This window comes from Mesoplodon densirostris, chromosome 3 (genome assembly GCF_025265405.1).
Source record: "Mesoplodon densirostris isolate mMesDen1 chromosome 3, mMesDen1 primary haplotype, whole genome shotgun sequence".
In the NCBI taxonomy this organism is placed as follows: Eukaryota; Metazoa; Chordata; class Mammalia; order Artiodactyla; family Ziphiidae; genus Mesoplodon; species Mesoplodon densirostris.
Window position 1 is genome coordinate 178465336 of NC_082663.1, and position 17295 is coordinate 178482630.

Genomic DNA, 17295 nt, shown 5'->3' on the forward strand with positions numbered 1-17295 from the left:
GGCTCTGTAGATGAGTTGTTTAGTTGTTTTTGGGAAACACCATGCACTTTTCCGGAGTGGCTGCTGGCAATTTTCCTCCCTCCCATCTGCATAAGAAGGGTCCCTGTTCTCCTCGGCCTGTCCTGTTTTTCTGGATTTTACAATTTTTTCGGATGTCCGTTTTGACTGGTGGGAAGTGAGACTTCTTTTTAGTGTGTACTTGCATTGCCCGCTTGTTGGTTGTCCACATAGTGTTTATGTGTTTTTTCCTCAGTATGTTCTGGAAAACACTTAAATGCCCTCTTTGGAAGAGTGCATCATTGTGGAAGCTCTGCCGATTTTCATGTGCTTTAAAGGCAATTCCAATCTACATCTTGAAGTCTGTTTCCTGGAATTCTGCCTGTCTTTCAAGTCCTCCTGTTAGCCTACCCTCAACAGATTTGTGGATGATAGGTGCCCTTTATAACTCTGCCAGTTTCTGAATTGTTGTGCTCCGTGAGCTCCATTTGTCAACACACATTTTTGTGAGCTGGCCGAAAACCACAGGATTGCTTCAGGCCCTATTCTGGTTCTGGGGCAGCAGGCTGAGACTTTGGTCAATTCCTCTTCCTGATGGGAAATTAGAGTGACTTGTGCCCGTCCAAATGCCTACAGCTTGGCTCTCATTGGTTCCCCCACTTCCCTTTCATGCTCCGCACAATTTGCAAACTTTGTGAAACAGGAGTTTAACGGCACTGACTCCCCAAGTTGTGAGATTGAGAATAAAGCACCTGGAATGTCAAACCCTAGCACCAGGAGAGGAAAATTGAGGAGCGTTTTACAAACTTTTCCCGATCACAAGGTTTCCCATCCTGTGGGTTTTGCATGCATATTTTAATTCTACTAAAATTCCCTTAAACCATGAGAGTTGGGACCCATGGAATGGGAGGCACGCATTATTGCTTTAAAGGTGTACATTTGCTCACCCAACCTCACCAATCCTCTCAGCCCCAAGTGTCCAGCCTTTTGTCTTTTCCAGGTGTGGGTGTGGATGGGGTCAATCCAGGTTGCATCAGAGCCCCTGAACGAATTGTGTAAGAATTTCGCTGTTTTTGTGTTTTGTTTTTGAAATTTATTTATATACTGGGTTTGAGATGATTTTCACTACCGTGTTTATGCCACTCTCGGCACACTTCATTTCCTAACGGAGACATATCAGTACATAGGTTTTAAGATTCTTACTAGTCAGATATATTCCTCTGCGCGGAATAGGGGGTGTTGAGTCCATTTCACTGAGCAAAGTGTAGGTCTTGTCTATTACATATTTGGTTTATGGAACGGTACCTGTGCTAATATCAAACTCTGGTTTTATGCATCACCCCACCTCACCCTTCCCCTTAAGCAGGCATAGGAGTGTTTTCTAAATGTGAGACTCTGTTTTGTTTTCTACTTTAGTTCATGTGTAGCCTTTTTACATTCCCTTCATAAGTGATATCTTAGGATAATTTGCTTTTTCTGTGTGACTTATTTCACGTCGAATCATCGTACCTATATCCACCCATTATGCTGCTACTGGCCTTATGAGATTGATTTCATGGCTGAGGGATATTCCATGGTATGAAAGTATCACAACTTCTTTATCCATTTTTGTCTTTCCTGCAATATTTGAGGTGTTCTGAGGTCGAGGTGCTTGTAAACCGTGCAGCCGTTAAATTTGGGGTGGCTGTGTGTCTTTGATTTTCAGGTTTTCCAACGTATACATCCATGAGTGAAAGTGCCCTAGGCTCTGTAGCTGAGTTGATTAGTTGTTTTTGGGAAAAACCAGGCAGTTCTCTGGAGTGAGTGTCTGCTGGCAATTTTCCGCCCTACCATCTTCGTAAGAACGCTCCCATTTCTGCACGGCCTGTCCTGGTTTTCTGGTTTGTACAATTTTTTCGGATGTCCCTTTTGACCGGTGGGAACTGAGACTTCTTTTTAGTGCGTATTTGCATTTCCTGCTTGCTTGGTTGGCCACAAAGCGTGTATGCGTTTTTTCCTCAATATGTTCTGGAAAACACGCATACGCCCTCTTTGGCCAAGTGCATCATTGTGGAAGTTCTGCCGATTTTCATGTGCTTTAAAGGCGATTCCAATCTACCTCTTGAAGCCTGTTTCCTGGAATTCAGCCTGGCTTTCAAGTCCTCCTGGTTGCCTTCCCTCAACAGATGTTTGGATGATACTTGTCCTTTATAACTCTGCAAGTTTCTGAATTGTTGTGCCCATGAGCTCCATTTGTCAACACACATTTTTGTGAGCTGGCCGCAAAACCACAGGATTGCTTCAGGCCCTATCCTGGTTTGGGGGGCAGCAGGCTTAGACTTTGGTTATTTCTTCTTCCTGCCAGGAAAATGAGTGACATGTGCCCGTCCAAATGCCTACAGCTTGGCTCTCATTGGTTCCTCCTCTTCCCTTTCATCGTGCACACAAGTTGCAAACTGTGAGAAACAGGAGGTTAAAGGCACTGACTCCCCAAGTTGGGAGATTGTGAGTAAAGTGTCTGGAATGTCGAACCAGAGTACCAGGAGAGGAAAATTGAAGAGCGTTTTAGAAATCTTTCCCGATCACACGGTGTGCCATCCTGTGGGTTTCAAATGCATGTTTTAATTTTACTAATATTCCCTTAAACCTGGAGAGTAGGGACCCATGGCATGGGTGGCACGCATTATTGCTTTAAAGGTGTACATTTGCTCACCCAGCCTCACCAATCCTCTCAGCCCCAAATGCCCAGCCTTTTGTCTCATTCAGGTGTGGGTGTAGGTGGGGTCAATCCAGGTTGCATCAGAGCCCCTGAACGAATTGTGTAAGAATTTTGCTGTTTTTGTGTTTTGTTTGTGAAATTTATTTTTATAATGGGCTTGAGCTGATTTTCACTGCCATGTTTATGCCGCTCTAGGCACACTTGAATCCCTTACGGAGACATATCAGTACATAGGTTTTAAGATTCTTACTAGTCAGATATATTCCTCTGCACGGAATAGGGGGTGTTGAGTCCAGTTCAATGAGCAAGGCGTAGGTCTTGTCTATTACATAGTTGGCTTCTGAAAAGGTACCTGTGCTAATATCAAACTCTGATTTTATGCATCAACCCACCTCACCTTTCCCCTTGAGCAGGCATAGGAGTGTTTTTTAAATGTGAGACTCTGTTCTGATTTCTACTTTAGTTCATGTGTAGCCTTTTTACATTCCCTTCATAAGTGATATCTTAGGATAAGTTTCTGTTTCTGTGTGACTTATTTCACTTAGAATCATCGTACCTATATCCACCCATTATGCTGCTACTGGCCTTATGACATTGATTTCATGGCTGAGGGACATTCCATGGTACGAAAGTACCACAACTTCTTTGTCCATTTTTGTCTTTCCTGCAATATTTGAGGTGTTCTTAGGTCGAGGTGCTTGTAAACGGTGCCGCCGTTAAATTTGGGGTGGCTGTGTGTCTTTGATTTTCAGGTTTCTCAACGTATACATCCATGAGTGAAAGTGCCCTAGGCTCTGTAGCTGAGTTGTTTAGTTGTTTTTGGGAAACACCAGGCAGTTCCCTGGAGTGAGTGTGTGCTGGCATTTTCCTCTCTACCATCTTCCTAAGAATGCTCCCTTTTCTCCATGGCCTGTCCTGGTTTTCTGGTTTGTACAATTTTTTCAGATGTCCCTTTTGACCGGTGGGAAGTGAGACTTCTTTTTAGAGTGTATTTGCATTTCCCGCTTGCTTGGTTGGCCACAAAGTGTGTATGCGTTTTTTCCTCAATATGTTCTGGAAAACACGCATACGCCCTCTTGGGCCAAGTGCATCATTGTGGAAGTTCTGCCAATTTTCATGTGCTTTAAAGGTGATTCCAATCTACCTCTTGAAGCCTGTTTCCTGGAATTCAGCCTGGCTTTCAAGTCCTCCTGGTTGCATTCCCTCAACAGATGTTTGGATGATAGTTGTCCTTTATAACTCTGCAAGTTTCTGAATTGTTGTGCCCATGAGCTCCATTTGTCAACACACATTTTTGTGAGCTGGCCGCAAAACTGCAGGATTGCTTCAGGCCCTATCCTGGTTCTGGGGGCGGCAGGCTGAGACTTTGGTTATTTCTTCTTCCTGCCAGGAAAATACAGTGACATGTGCCCGTCCAAATGCCTACAGCTTGGCTCTCATTGGTTCCTCCTCTTCCCTTTCATCCTGCACACAAGTTGAAAACTGTGAGAAACAGGAGGTTAAAGGCACTGACTCCCCAAGTTGCGAGATTTTGAATAAAGTGTCTGGAATGTCGAACCAGAGTACCAGGAGAGGAAAATTGAAGAGCGTTTTAGAAATCTTTCCCGATCACACTGTGTCCCATCCTGTGGGTTTCGAATGCATGTTTTAATTTTACTAATACTCCCTTTAAGCTGGAGAGTAGGGACCCATGGCATGGGTGGCACGCATTATTGCTTTAAAGGTGTACATTTGCTCACCCAGCCTCACCAATCCTCTGAGCCCCAAGTGCCCAGCCTTTTGTCTCATTCAGGTATGGGTGTAGATGGGGTCAATCCAGGTTGCATCAGAGCCCCTGAACGAATTGTGTAAGAATTTCGCTGTTTTTGTGTTTTGTTTGTGAAATTTATTTTTATAATGGGCTTGAGCTGATTTTCACTGCCATGTTTATGCCGCTCTAGGCACACTTGAATCCCTTACGGAGACATATCAGTACATAGGTTTTAAGATTCTTACTAGTCAGATATATTCCTCTGCACGGAATAGGGGGTGTTGAGTCCAGTTCACTGAGCAAGGCGTAGGTCTTGTCTATTACATAGTTGGCTTATGAAAAGGTACCTGTGCTAATATCAAACTCTGATTTTATGCATCAACCCAACTCACCTTTCCCCTTGAGCAGGCATAGGAGTGTTTTCTAAATGTGAGACTCTGTTCTGATTTCTACTTTAGTTCATGTGTAGCCTTTTTACATTCCCTTCATAAGTGATATCTTAGGATAAGTTTCTTTTTCTGTGTGACTTATTTCACTTAGAATCATCATACCTATATCCACCCATTATGCTGCTACTGGCCTTATGACATTGATTTCATGGCTGCGGGATATTCCATCGTACAAAAGTACCACAACTTTTTTATCCATTTTTGTCTTTTCTGTGATATTTGAGGTGTTCTGAATTCGGCGTGCTTGTATACAGTGCAGCCCTTAAATTTGGGGTGGCTGTGTGTCTTTGATTTTCAGGTTTCCCAACGTATACGTCCATGAGTGAAAGTGCCCTAGGCTCTGTAGATGAGTTGTTTAGTTGTTTTTGGGAAACACCATGCACTTTTCCGGAGTGGCTGCTGGCAATTTTCCTCCCTCCCATCTGCATAAGAAGGGTCCCTGTTCTCCTCGGCCTGTCCTGCTTTTCTGGATTTTACAATTTTTTCGGATGTCCGTTTTGACTGGTGGGAAGTGAGACTTCTTTTTAGTGTGTACTTGCATTGCCCGCTTGTTGGTTGGCCACATAGTGTTTATGTGTTTTTTCCTCAGTATGTTCTGGAAAACACTTAAATGCCCTCTTTGGAAGAGTGCATCATTGTGGAAGCTCTGCCGATTTTCATGTGCTTTAAAGGCAATTCCAATCTACATCTTGAAGTCTGTTTCCTGGAATTCTGCCTGTCTTTCAAGTCCTCCTGTTAGCCTACCCTCAACAGATTTGTGGATGATAGGTGCCCTTTATAACTCTGCCAGTTTCTGAATTGTTGTGCTCCGTGAGCTCCATTTGTCAACACACATTTTTGTGAGCTGGCCGAAAACCACAGGATTGCTTCAGGCCCTATTCTGGTTCTGGGGCAGCAGGCTGAGACTTTGGTCAATTCCTCTTCCTGATGGGAAATTAGAGTGACTTGTGCCCGTCCAAATGCCTACAGCTTGGCTCTCATTGGTTCCCCCACTTCCCTTTCATGCTCCGCACAATTTGCAAACTTTGTGAAACAGGAGTTTAACGGCACTGACTCCCCAAGTTGTGAGATTGAGAATAAAGCACCTGGAATGTCAAACCCTAGCACCAGGAGAGGAAAATGGAGGAGCGTTTTACAAACTTTTCCCGATCACAAGGTTTCCCATCCTGTGGGTTTTGCATGCATATTTTAATTCTACTAAAATTCCCTTAAACCATGAGAGTTGGGACCCATGGAATGGGAGGCACGCATTATTGCTTTAAAGGTGTACATTTGCTCACCCAACCTCACCAATCCTCTCAGCCCCAAGTGTCCAGCCTTTTGTCTTTTCCAGGTGTGGGTGTGGATGGGGTCAATCCAGGTTGCATCAGAGCCCCTGAACGAATTGTGTAAGAATTTCGCTGTTTTTGTGTTTTGTTTTTGAAATTTATTTATATACTGGGTTTGAGATGATTTTCACTACCGTGTTTATGCCACTCTCGGCACACTTCATTTCCTTATGGAGACATATCAGTACATAGGTTTTAAGATTCTTACTAGTCAGATATATTCCTCTGAGCGGAATAGGGGGTGTTGAGTCCATTTCACTGAGCAAAGTGTAGGTCTTGTCTATTACATATTTGGTTTATTGAACGGTACCTGTGCTAATATCAAACTCTGGTTTTATGCATCACCCCACCTCACCCTTCCCCTTAAGCAGGCATAGGAGTGTTTTCTAAATGTGAGACTCTGTTTTGTTTTCTACTTTAGTTCATGTGTAGCCTTTTTACATTCCCTTCATAAGTGATATCTTAGGATAATTTGCTTTTTCTGTGTGACTTATTTCACTTAGAATCATCGTACCTATATCCACCCATTATGCTGCTACTGGCCTTATGACATTGATTTCATGGCTGAGGGATATTCCATGGTACGAAAGTACCACTACTTCTTTATCCATTTTTGTCTTTCCTGCAATATTTGAGGTGTTCTGAGGTCGAGGTGCTTGTAAACCGTGCAGCCGTTAAATTTGGGGTGGCTGTGTGTCTTTGATTTTCAGGTTTTCCAACGTATACATCCATGAGTGAAAGTGCCCTAGGCTCTGTAGCTGAGTTGATTAGTTGTTTTTGGGAAAAACCAGGCAGTTCTCTGGAGTGAGTGTCTGCTGGCAATTTTCCGCCCTACCATCTTCGTAAGAACGCTCCCATTTCTGCACGGCCTGTCCTGGTTTTCTGGTTTGTACAATTTTTTCGGATGTCCCTTTTGACCGGTGGGAACTGAGACTTCTCTTTAGTGCGTATTTGCATTTCCTGCTTGCTTGGTTGGCCACAAAGCGTGTATGCGTTTTTTCCTCAATATGTTCTGGAAAACACGCATACGCCCTCTTGGGCCAAGTGCATCATTGTGGAAGTTCTGCCGATTTTCATGTGCTTTAAAGGCGATTCCAATCTACCTCTTGAAGCCTGTTTCCTGGAATTCAGCCTGGCTTTCAAGTCCTCCTGGTTGCCTTCCCTCAACAGATGTTTGGATGATAGTTGTCCTTTATAACTCTGCAAGTTTCTGAATTGTTGTGCCCATGAGCTCCATTTGTCAACACACATTTTTGTGAGCTGGCCGCAAAACCACAGGATTGCTTCAGGCCCTATCCTGGTTTGGGGGGCAGCAGGCTTAGACTTTGGTTATTTCTTCTTCCTGCCAGGAAAATGAGTGACATGTGCCCGTCCAAATGCCTACAGCTTGGCTCTCATTGGTTCCTCCTCTTCCCTTTCATCGTGCACACAAGTTGCAAACTGTGAGAAACAGGAGGTTAAAGGCACTGACTCCCCAAGTTGGGAGATTGTGAGTAAAGTGTCTGGAATGTCGAACCAGAGTACCAGGAGAGGAAAATTGAAGAGCGTTTTAGAAATCTTTCCCAATCACACGGTGTGCCATCCTGTGGGTTTCAAATGCATGTTTTAATTTCACTAATATTCCCTTAAACCTGGAGAGTAGGGACCCATGGCATGGGTGGCACGCATTATTGCTTTAAAGGTGTACATTTGCTCACCCAGCCTCACCAATCCTCTCAGCCCCAAATGCCCAGCCTTTTGTCTCATTCAGGTGTGGGTGTAGATGGGGTCAATCCAGGTTGCATCAGAGCCCCTGAACGAATTGTGTAAGAATTTCGCTGTTTTTGTGTTTTGTTTGTGAAATTTATTTTTATAATGGGCTTGAGCTGATTTTCACTGCCATGTTTATGCCGCTCTAGGCACACTTGAATCCCTTACGGAGACATATCAGTACATAGGTTTTAAGATTCTTACTAGTCAGATATATTCCTCTGCACGGAATAGGGGGTGTTGAGTCCAGTTCAATGAGCAAGGCGTAGGTCTTGTCTATTACATAGTTGGCTTATGAAAAGGTACCTGTGCTAATATCAAACTCTGATTTTATGCATCAACCCACCTCACCTTTCCCCTTGAGCAGGCATAGGAGTGTTTTTTAAATGTGAGACTCTGTTCTGATTTCTACTTTAGTTCATGTGTAGCCTTTTTACATTCCCTTCATAAGTGATATCTTAGGATAAGTTTCTGTTTCTGTGTGACTTATTTCACTTAGAATCATCGTACCTATATCCACCCATTATGCTGCTACTGGCCTTATGACATTGATTTCATGGCTGAGGGACATTCCAAGGTACGAAAGTACCACAACTTCTTTGTCCATTTTTGTCTTTCCTGCAATATTTGAGGTGTTCTTAGGTCGAGGTGCTTGTAAACGGTGCCGCCGTTAAATTTGGGGTGGCTGTGTGTCTTTGATTTTCAGGTTTCTCAACGTATACATCCATGAGTGAAAGTGCCCTAGGTTCTGTAGCTGAGTTGTTTAGTTGTTTTTGGGAAACACCAGGCAGTTCCCTGGAGTGAGTGTGTGCTGGCATTTTCCTCTCTACCATCTTCCTAAGAATGCTCCCTTTTCTCCATGGCCTGTCCTGGTTTTCTGGTTTGTACAATTTTTTCAGATGTCCCTTTTGACCGGTGGGAAGTGAGACTTCTTTTTAGAGTGTATTTGCATTTCCCGCTTGCTTGGTTGGCCACAAAGTGTGTATGCGTTTTTTCCTCAATATGTTCTGGAAAACACGCATACGCCCTCTTGGGCCAAGTGCATCATTGTGGAAGTTCTGCCAATTTTCATGTGCTTTAAAGGTGATTCCAATCTACCTCTTGAAGCCTGTTTCCTGGAATTCAGCCTGGCTTTCAAGTCCTCCTGGTTGCATTCCCTCAACAGATGTTTGGATGATAGTTGTCCTTTATAACTCTGCAAGTTTCTGAATTGTTGTGCCCATGAGCTCCATTTGTCAACACACATTTTTGTGAGCTGGCCGCAAAACTGCAGGATTGCTTCAGGCCCTATCCTGGTTCTGGGGGCGGCAGGCTGAGACTTTGGTTATTTCTTCTTCCTGCCAGGAAAATACAGTGACATGTGCCCGTCCAAATGCCTACAGCTTGGCTCTCATTGGTTCCTCCTCTTCCCTTTCATCCTGCACACAAGTTGAAAACTGTGAGAAACAGGAGGTTAAAGGCACTGACTCCCCAAGTTGCGAGATTGTGAATAAAGTGTCTGGAATGTCGAACCAGAGTACCAGGAGAGGAAAATTGAAGAGCGTTTTAGAAATCTTTCCCGATCACACTGTGTCCCATCCTGTGGGTTTTGAATGCATGTTTTAATTTTACTAATACTCCCTTTAAGCTGGAGAGTAGGGACCCATGGCATGGGTGGCACGCATTATTGCTTTAAAGGTGTACATTTGCTCACCCAGCCTCACCAATCCTCTGAGCCCCAAGTGCCCAGCCTTTTGTCTCATTCAGGTGTGGGTGTAGATGGGGTCAATCCAGGTTGCATCAGAGCCCCTGAACGAATTGTGTAAGAATTTCGCTGTTTTTGTGTTTTGTTTGTGAAATTTATTTTTATAATGGGCTTGAGCTGATTTTCACTGCCATGTTTATGCCGCTCTAGGCACACTTGAATCCCTTACGGAGACATATCAGTACATAGGTTTTAAGATTCTTACTAGTCAGATATATTCCTCTGCACGGAATAGGGGGTGTTGAGTCCAGTTCACTGAGCAAGGCGTAGGTCTTGTCTATTACATAGTTGGCTTATGAAAAGGTACCTGTGCTAATATCAAACTCTGATTTTATGCATCAACCCAACTCACCTTTCCCCTTGAGCAGGCATAGGAGTGTTTTCTAAATGTGAGACTCTGTTCTGATTTCTACTTTAGTTCATGTGTAGCCTTTTTACATTCCCTTCATAAGTGATATCTTAGGATAAGTTTCTTTTTCTGTGTGACTTATTTCACTTAGAATCATCATACCTATATCCACCCATTATGCTGCTACTGGCCTTATGACATTGATTTCATGGCTGAGGGATATTCCATCGTACAAAAGTACCACAACTTTTTTATCCATTTTTGTCTTTTCTGTGATATTTGAGGTGTTCTGAATTCGGCCTGCTTGTATACAGTGCAGCCCTTAAATTTGGGGTGGCTGTGTGTCTTTGATTTTCAGGTTTCCCAACGTATACGTCCATGAGTGAAAGTGCCCTAGGCTCTGTAGATGAGTTGTTTAGTTGTTTTTGGGAAACACCATGCACTTTTCAGGAGTGGCTGCTGGCAATTTTCCTCCCTCCCATCTGCATAAGAAGGGTCCCTGTTCTCCTCGGCCTGTCCTGCTTTTCTGGATTTTACAATTTTTTCGGATGTCCGTTTTGACTGGTGGGAAGTGAGACTTCTTTTTAGTGTGTACTTGCATTGCCCGCTTGTTGGTTGTCCACATAGTGTTTATGTGTTTTTTCCTCAGTATGTTCTGGAAAACACGCAAATGCCCTCTTTGGAAGAGTGCATCATTGTGGAAGCTCTGCCGATTTTCATGTGCTTTAAAGGCAATTCCAATCTACATCTTGAAGTCTGTTTCCTGGAATTCTGCCTGTCTTTCAAGTCCTCCTGTTAGCCTACCCTCAACAGATTTGTGGATGATAGGTGCCCTTTATAACTCTGCCAGTTTCTGAATTGTTGTGCTCCGTGAGCTCCATTTGTCAACACACATTTTTGTGAGCTGGCCGAAAACCACAGGATTGCTTCAGGCCCTATTCTGGTTCTGGGGCAGCAGGCTGAGACTTTGGTCAATTCCTCTTCCTGATGGGAAATTAGAGTGACTTGTGCCCGTCCAAATGCCTACAGCTTGGCTCTCATTGGTTCCCCCACTTCCCTTTCATGCTCCGCACAATTTGCAAACTTTGTGAAACAGGAGTTTAATGGCACTGAATCCCCAAGTTGTGAGATTGAGAATAAAGCACCTGGAATGTCAAACCCTAGCACCAGGAGAGGAAAATTGAGGAGCGTTTTACAAACTTTTCCCGATCACAAGGTTTCCCATCCTGTGGGTTTTGCATGCATATTTTAATTCTACTAAAATTCCCTTAAACCATGAGAGTTGGGACCCATGGAATGGGAGGCACGCATTATTGCTTTAAAGGTGTACATTTGCTCACCCAACCTCACCAATCCTCTCAGCCCCAAGTGTCCAGCCTTTTGTCTTTTCCAGGTGTGGGTGTGGATGGGGTCAATCCAGGTTGCATCAGAGCCCCTGAACGAATTGTGTAAGAATTTCGCTGTTTTTGTGTTTTGTTTTTGAAATTTATTTATATACTGGGTTTGAGATGATTTTCAGTGCCGTGTTTATGCCACTCTCGGCACACTTGATTTCCTTACGGAAACATATCAGTACATAGGTTTTAAGATTCTTACTAATCAGATATATTCCTCTGAGCGGAATAGGGGGTGTTGAGTCCATTTCACTGAGCAAAGTGTAGGTCTTGTCTATTACATATTTGGTTTATGGAACGGTACCTGTGCTAATATCAAACTCTGGTTTTATGCATCACCCCACCTCACCTTTCCCCTTAAGCAGGCATAGGAGTGTTTTCTAAATGTGAGACTCTGTTTTATTTTCTACTTTAGTTCATGTGTAGCCTTTTTACATTCCCTTCATAAGTGATATCTTAGGACAAGTTTCTTTTTCTGTGTGACTTATTTCACTTAGAATCATCGTACCTATATCCACCCATTATGCTGCTACTGGCCTTATGACATTGATTTCATGGCTGAGGGATATTCCATGGTACGAAAGTACCACTACTTCTTTATCCATTTTTGTCTTTCCTGCAATATTTGAGGTGTTCTGAGGTCGAGGTGCTTGTAAACCGTGCAGCCGTTAAATTTGGGGTGGCTGTGTGTCTTTGATTTTCAGGTTTTCCAACGTATACATCCATGAGTGAAAGTGCCCTAGGCTCTGTAGCTGAGTTGTTTAGTTGTTTTGGGGAAACACCAGGCAGTTCTATGGAGTGAGTGTCTGCTGGCAATTTTCCTCCCTACCATCTTCGTAAGAACGCTCCCTTTTCTCCACTGCCTGTCCTGCTTTTCTGGTTTGTACAATGTTTTCGGATGTCCCTTTTGACCGGTGGGAAGTGAGACTTCTTTTTAGTGCGTATTTGCATTTCCCGCTTGCTTGGTTGGCCACAAAGCGTGTATGCGTTTTTTCCTCAATATGTTCTGGAAAACTCGCATACGCCCTCATGGCCAACGGCCTCATTGTGGAAGTTCTGCCGATTTTCATGTGCTTTAAAGGCGATTCCAATCTACCTCTTGAAGCCTGTTTCCTGGAATTCTGCCTGGCTTTCAAGTCCTCCTGGTTGCCTTCCCTCAACAGATTTTTGGATGATAGTTGTCCTTTATAACTGCAAGTTTCTGAATTGTGGTGCCCATGAGCTCCACTTTTCAACACAAATTTTTGTGAGCTGGCCGCAAAACCGCAGGATTGCTTCAGGCCCTATCCTGGTTTTGGGGGCGGCAGGCTGAGACTTTGGTTCATTCTTCTTCCTGCCAGGAAAATAGAGTGACAGGTGCCCGTCCAAATGCCTACAGCTTGGCTCTCATTGGTTCCTCCTCTTCCCTTTCATCTTGCACACAAGTTGCACACTGTGAGAAACAGGCGGTTGAAGGCACTGACTCGCCAAGTGAGGAGATTGAGAGTAATGAGCCTGGAATGTCGAACCCGAGCACCAGGAGAGGAAAATTGAGGAGCGTTTTAGAAATCTTTCCCGATCACACGGTGTCGCATCCTGTGGGTTTCCCATGCGTGATTTAACTGTACTAACATTCCCTTAAACGTGCAGAGTAGGGCCCCATGGCATGGGTGGCACGCATTATTGCTTTAAAGGTGTACATTTGCTCACCCAACCTCACCAATCCTCTCAGCCGCAAGTGTACAGCCTTTTGTCTCATCCAGGTGTGGGTGTACATGGGGTTAATCCAGGTTGCATCAGAGCCCCTGAACGAATTGTGTAAGAATTTCACTGTTTTTGTGATTTGGTTTTGAAATTTATTTTTATAATGGGTTTGAGATGATTTTCACTGCCGTGTTTATGCCAATCTAGGAACACTTGAATCCCTTACGGAGACATATCAGTATATAGGCTTTAACATTTTTACTAGTCAGATATATTCCTCTGCGCGGGATAGGGGGTGCTGAATCCAGTTCACTGAGCAAGAAGTAGGTCTTGTCTATTACATAGTTGGCTTCTGAAAAGGTACCTGTGCTAATATCAAACTCTGATTTTATGCATCAACCCACCTCACCTTTCCCCTTGAGCAGGCATAGGAGTGTTTTCTGAATGTGAGACTCTTTTCTGATTTCTACTTTAGTTCATGTGTAGCCTTTTTACATTCCCTTCGTAAGTGATATCTTAGGATAAGTTTCTTTTTCTGTGTGACTTATTTCACTTAGAATCATCATACCTATATCCACCCATTATGCTGCTACTGGCCTTATGACATTGATTTCATGGCTGAGTGATATTCCATCGTACAAAGTACCACAACTTTTAAATCTTTTTTTTGTCTTTTCTGCGATATTTGAGGTGTTCTGAAGTCAAGGTGTTTGTAAACAGTGCAGCCCTTAACTTTGGGGTGGCTGTGTCTTATTGATTTTCAGGTTTCCCAAGGTATACGTCCATGGGTGAAAGTGCCTTAGGCTCTGTAGCTGAGATGTTTAGTTGTTTTTGGGAAACACCATGCACTTCTCCGGAGTGGCTGCTGGCAATTTTCCTCCCCCCTCATCTGCATAAGAAGGGTCCCTGTTCTCCTCGGCCTGTCCTGCTTTTCTGGATTTTACAATTTTTTCGGATGTCCGTTTTGACTGGTGGGAAGTGAGATTTCTTTTTAGTGTGTACTTGCATTGCCCGCTTGTTGGTTGTCCACATAGTGTTTATGTGTTTTTTCCTCAGTATGTTCTGGAAAACACTTAAATGCCCTCTTTGGAAGAGTGCATCATTGTGGAAGCTCTGCCGATTTTCATGTGCTTTAAAGGCAATTCCAATCTACATCTTGAAGTCTGTTTCCTGGAATTCTGCCTGTCTTTCAAGTCCTCCTGTTAGCCTACCCTCAACAGATTTGTGGATGATAGGTGCCCTTTATAACTCTGCCAGTTTCTGAATTGTTGTGCTCCGTGAGCTCCATTTGTCAACACACATTTTTGTGAGCTGGCCGAAAACCACAGGATTGCTTCAGGCCCTATTCTGGTTCTGGGGCAGCAGGCTGAGACTTTGGTCAATTCCTCTTCCTGATGGGAAATTAGAGTGACTTGTGCCCGTCCAAATGCCTACAGCTTGGCTCTCATTGGTTCCCCACTTCCCTTTCATGCTCTGCACAATTTGCAAACTTTGTGAAACAGGAGTTTAACGGCACTGACTCCCCAAGATGTGAGATTGAGAGTAAAGCACCTGGAATGTCAAACCCGAGCACCAGGAGAGGAAAATTGAGGAGCGTTTTACAAACTTTTCCCGATCACAAGGTTTCCCATCCTGTGGGTTTGAATGCATGATTTAATTCTACTAAAATTCCCTTAAACCATGAGAGTTGGGAACCATGGAACGGGTGGCACGCATTATTGCTTTAAAGGTGTACATTTGCTCACCCAACCTCACCAATCCTCTCAGCCCCAAGCGTCCAGCCTTTTGTCTTTTCCAGGTGTGGGTGTGGATGGGGTCAATCCAGGTTGCATCAGAGCCCCTGAATGAATTGTGTAAGAATTTCACTGTTTTAGTGTTTTGTTTTTGAAATTTATTTATATACTAGGTTTGAGATGATTTTCAGTGCCGTGTTTATGCCACTCTCGGCACACTTGATTTCCTTACGGAAACATATCAGTACATAGGTTTTAATATTCTTACTAATCAGATATATTCCTCTCAGCGGAATAGGGGGTGTTGAGTCCATTTCACTGAGCAAAGTGTAGGTCTTGTCTATTACATATTTGGTTTATGGAACGGTACCTGTGCTAATATCAAACTCTGGTTTTATGCATCACCCCACCTCACCTTTCCCCTTAAGCAGGCATAGGAGTGTTTTCTAAATGTGAGACTCTGTTTTGTTTTCTACTTTAGTTCATGTGTAGCCTTTTTACATTCCCTTCATAAGTGAGATCTTAGGACAAGTTTCTTTTTCTGTGTGACTTATTTCACTTAGAATCATCGTACCTATATCCACCGATTATGCTGCTACTGGCCTTATGACATTGATTTCATGGCTGAGGGATATTCCATGGTACGAAAGTACCACTACTTCTTTATCCATTTTTGTCTTTCCTGCAATATTTGAGGTGTTCTGAGGTCGAGGTGCTTGTAAACCGTGCAGCCGTTAAATTTGGGGTGGCTGTGTGTCTTTGATTTTCAGGTTTTCCAACGTATACGTCCATGAGTGAAAGTGCCCTAGGCTCTGTAGCTGAGTTGTTTAGTTGTTTTGGGGAAACACCAGGCAGTTCTATGGAGTGAGTGTCTGCTGGCAATTTTCCTCCCTACCATCTTCATAAGAACGCTCCCATTTCTCCACTGCCTGTCCTGCTTTTCTGGTTTGTACAATGTTTTCGGATGTCCCTTTTGACCGGTGGGAAGTGAGACTTCTTTTTAGTGCGTATTTGCATTTCCCGCTTGCTTGGTTGGCCACAAAGCGTGTATGCGTTTTTTCCTCAATATGTTCTGGAAAACTCGCATACGCCCTCATGACCAACGGCCTCATTGTGGAAGTTCTGCCGATTTTCATGTGCTTTAAAGGCGATTCCAATCTACCTCTTGAAGCCTGTTTCCTGGAATTCTGCCTGGCTTTCAAGTCCTCCTGGTTGCCTTCCCTCAACAGATTTTTGGATGATAGTTGTCCTTTATAACTGCAAGTTTCTGAATTGTTGTGCCCATGAGCTCCACTTGTCAACACAAATTTTTGTGAGCTGGCCGCAAAACCGCAGGATTGCTTCAGGCCCTATCCTGGTTTTGGGGCGGCAGGCTGAGACTTTGGTTCATTCTTCTTCCTGCCAGGAAAATAGAGTGACATGTGCCCGTCCAAATGCCTACAGCTTGGCTCTCATTGGTTCCTCCTCTTCCCTTTCATCCTGCACACAAGTTGCAAACTGTGAGAAACAGGCGGTTAAAGGCACTGACTCGCCAAGTGGGGAGATTGAGAGTAATGAGCCTGGAATGTCGAACCCGAGCACCAGGAGAGGAAAATTGAGGAGCGTTTTAGAAATCTTTCCCGATCACACGGTGTCGCATCCTGTGGGTTTCCCATGCGTGATTTAACTGTACTAACATTCCCTTAAACGTGCAGAGTAGGGCCCCATGGCATGGGCGGCACGCATTATTGCTTTAAAGGTGTACATTTGCTCACCCAACCTCACCAATCCTCTCAGCCGCAAGTGTCCAGCCTTTTGTCTCATCCAGGTGTGGGTGTACATGGGGTCAATCCAGGTTGCATCAGAGCCCCTGAACGAATTGTGTAAGAATTTCACTGTTTTTGTGATTTGGTTTTGAAATTTATTTTAATAATGGGTTTGAGATGATTTTCACTGCCGTGTTTATGCCAATCTAGGAACACTTGAATCCCTTACGGAGACATATCTGTATATAGGTTTTATGATTTTTACTAGTCAGATATATTCCTCTGCGCGGGATAGGGGGTGCTGAGTCCAGTTCACTGAGCAAGGAGTAGGTCTTGTCTATTACATAGTTGGCTTATGAAAAGGTACCTGTGTTAATATCAAACTCTGATTTTATGTATCAACCCACCTCACCTTTCCCCTTGAGCAGGCATAGGAGTGTTTTCTGAATGTGAGACTCTGTTCTGATTTCTACTTTAGTCCATGTGTAGCCTTTTTACATTCCCTTCGTAAGTGATATCTTAGGATAAGTTTCTTTTTCTGTGTGACTTATTTCACTTAGAATCATTGTACCTATATCCACCCATTATGCTGCTACTGGCCTTATGACATTGATTTCATGGCTGAGTGATATTCCATCGTACAAAAGTACCACAACTTTTTTATCCATTTTTGTCT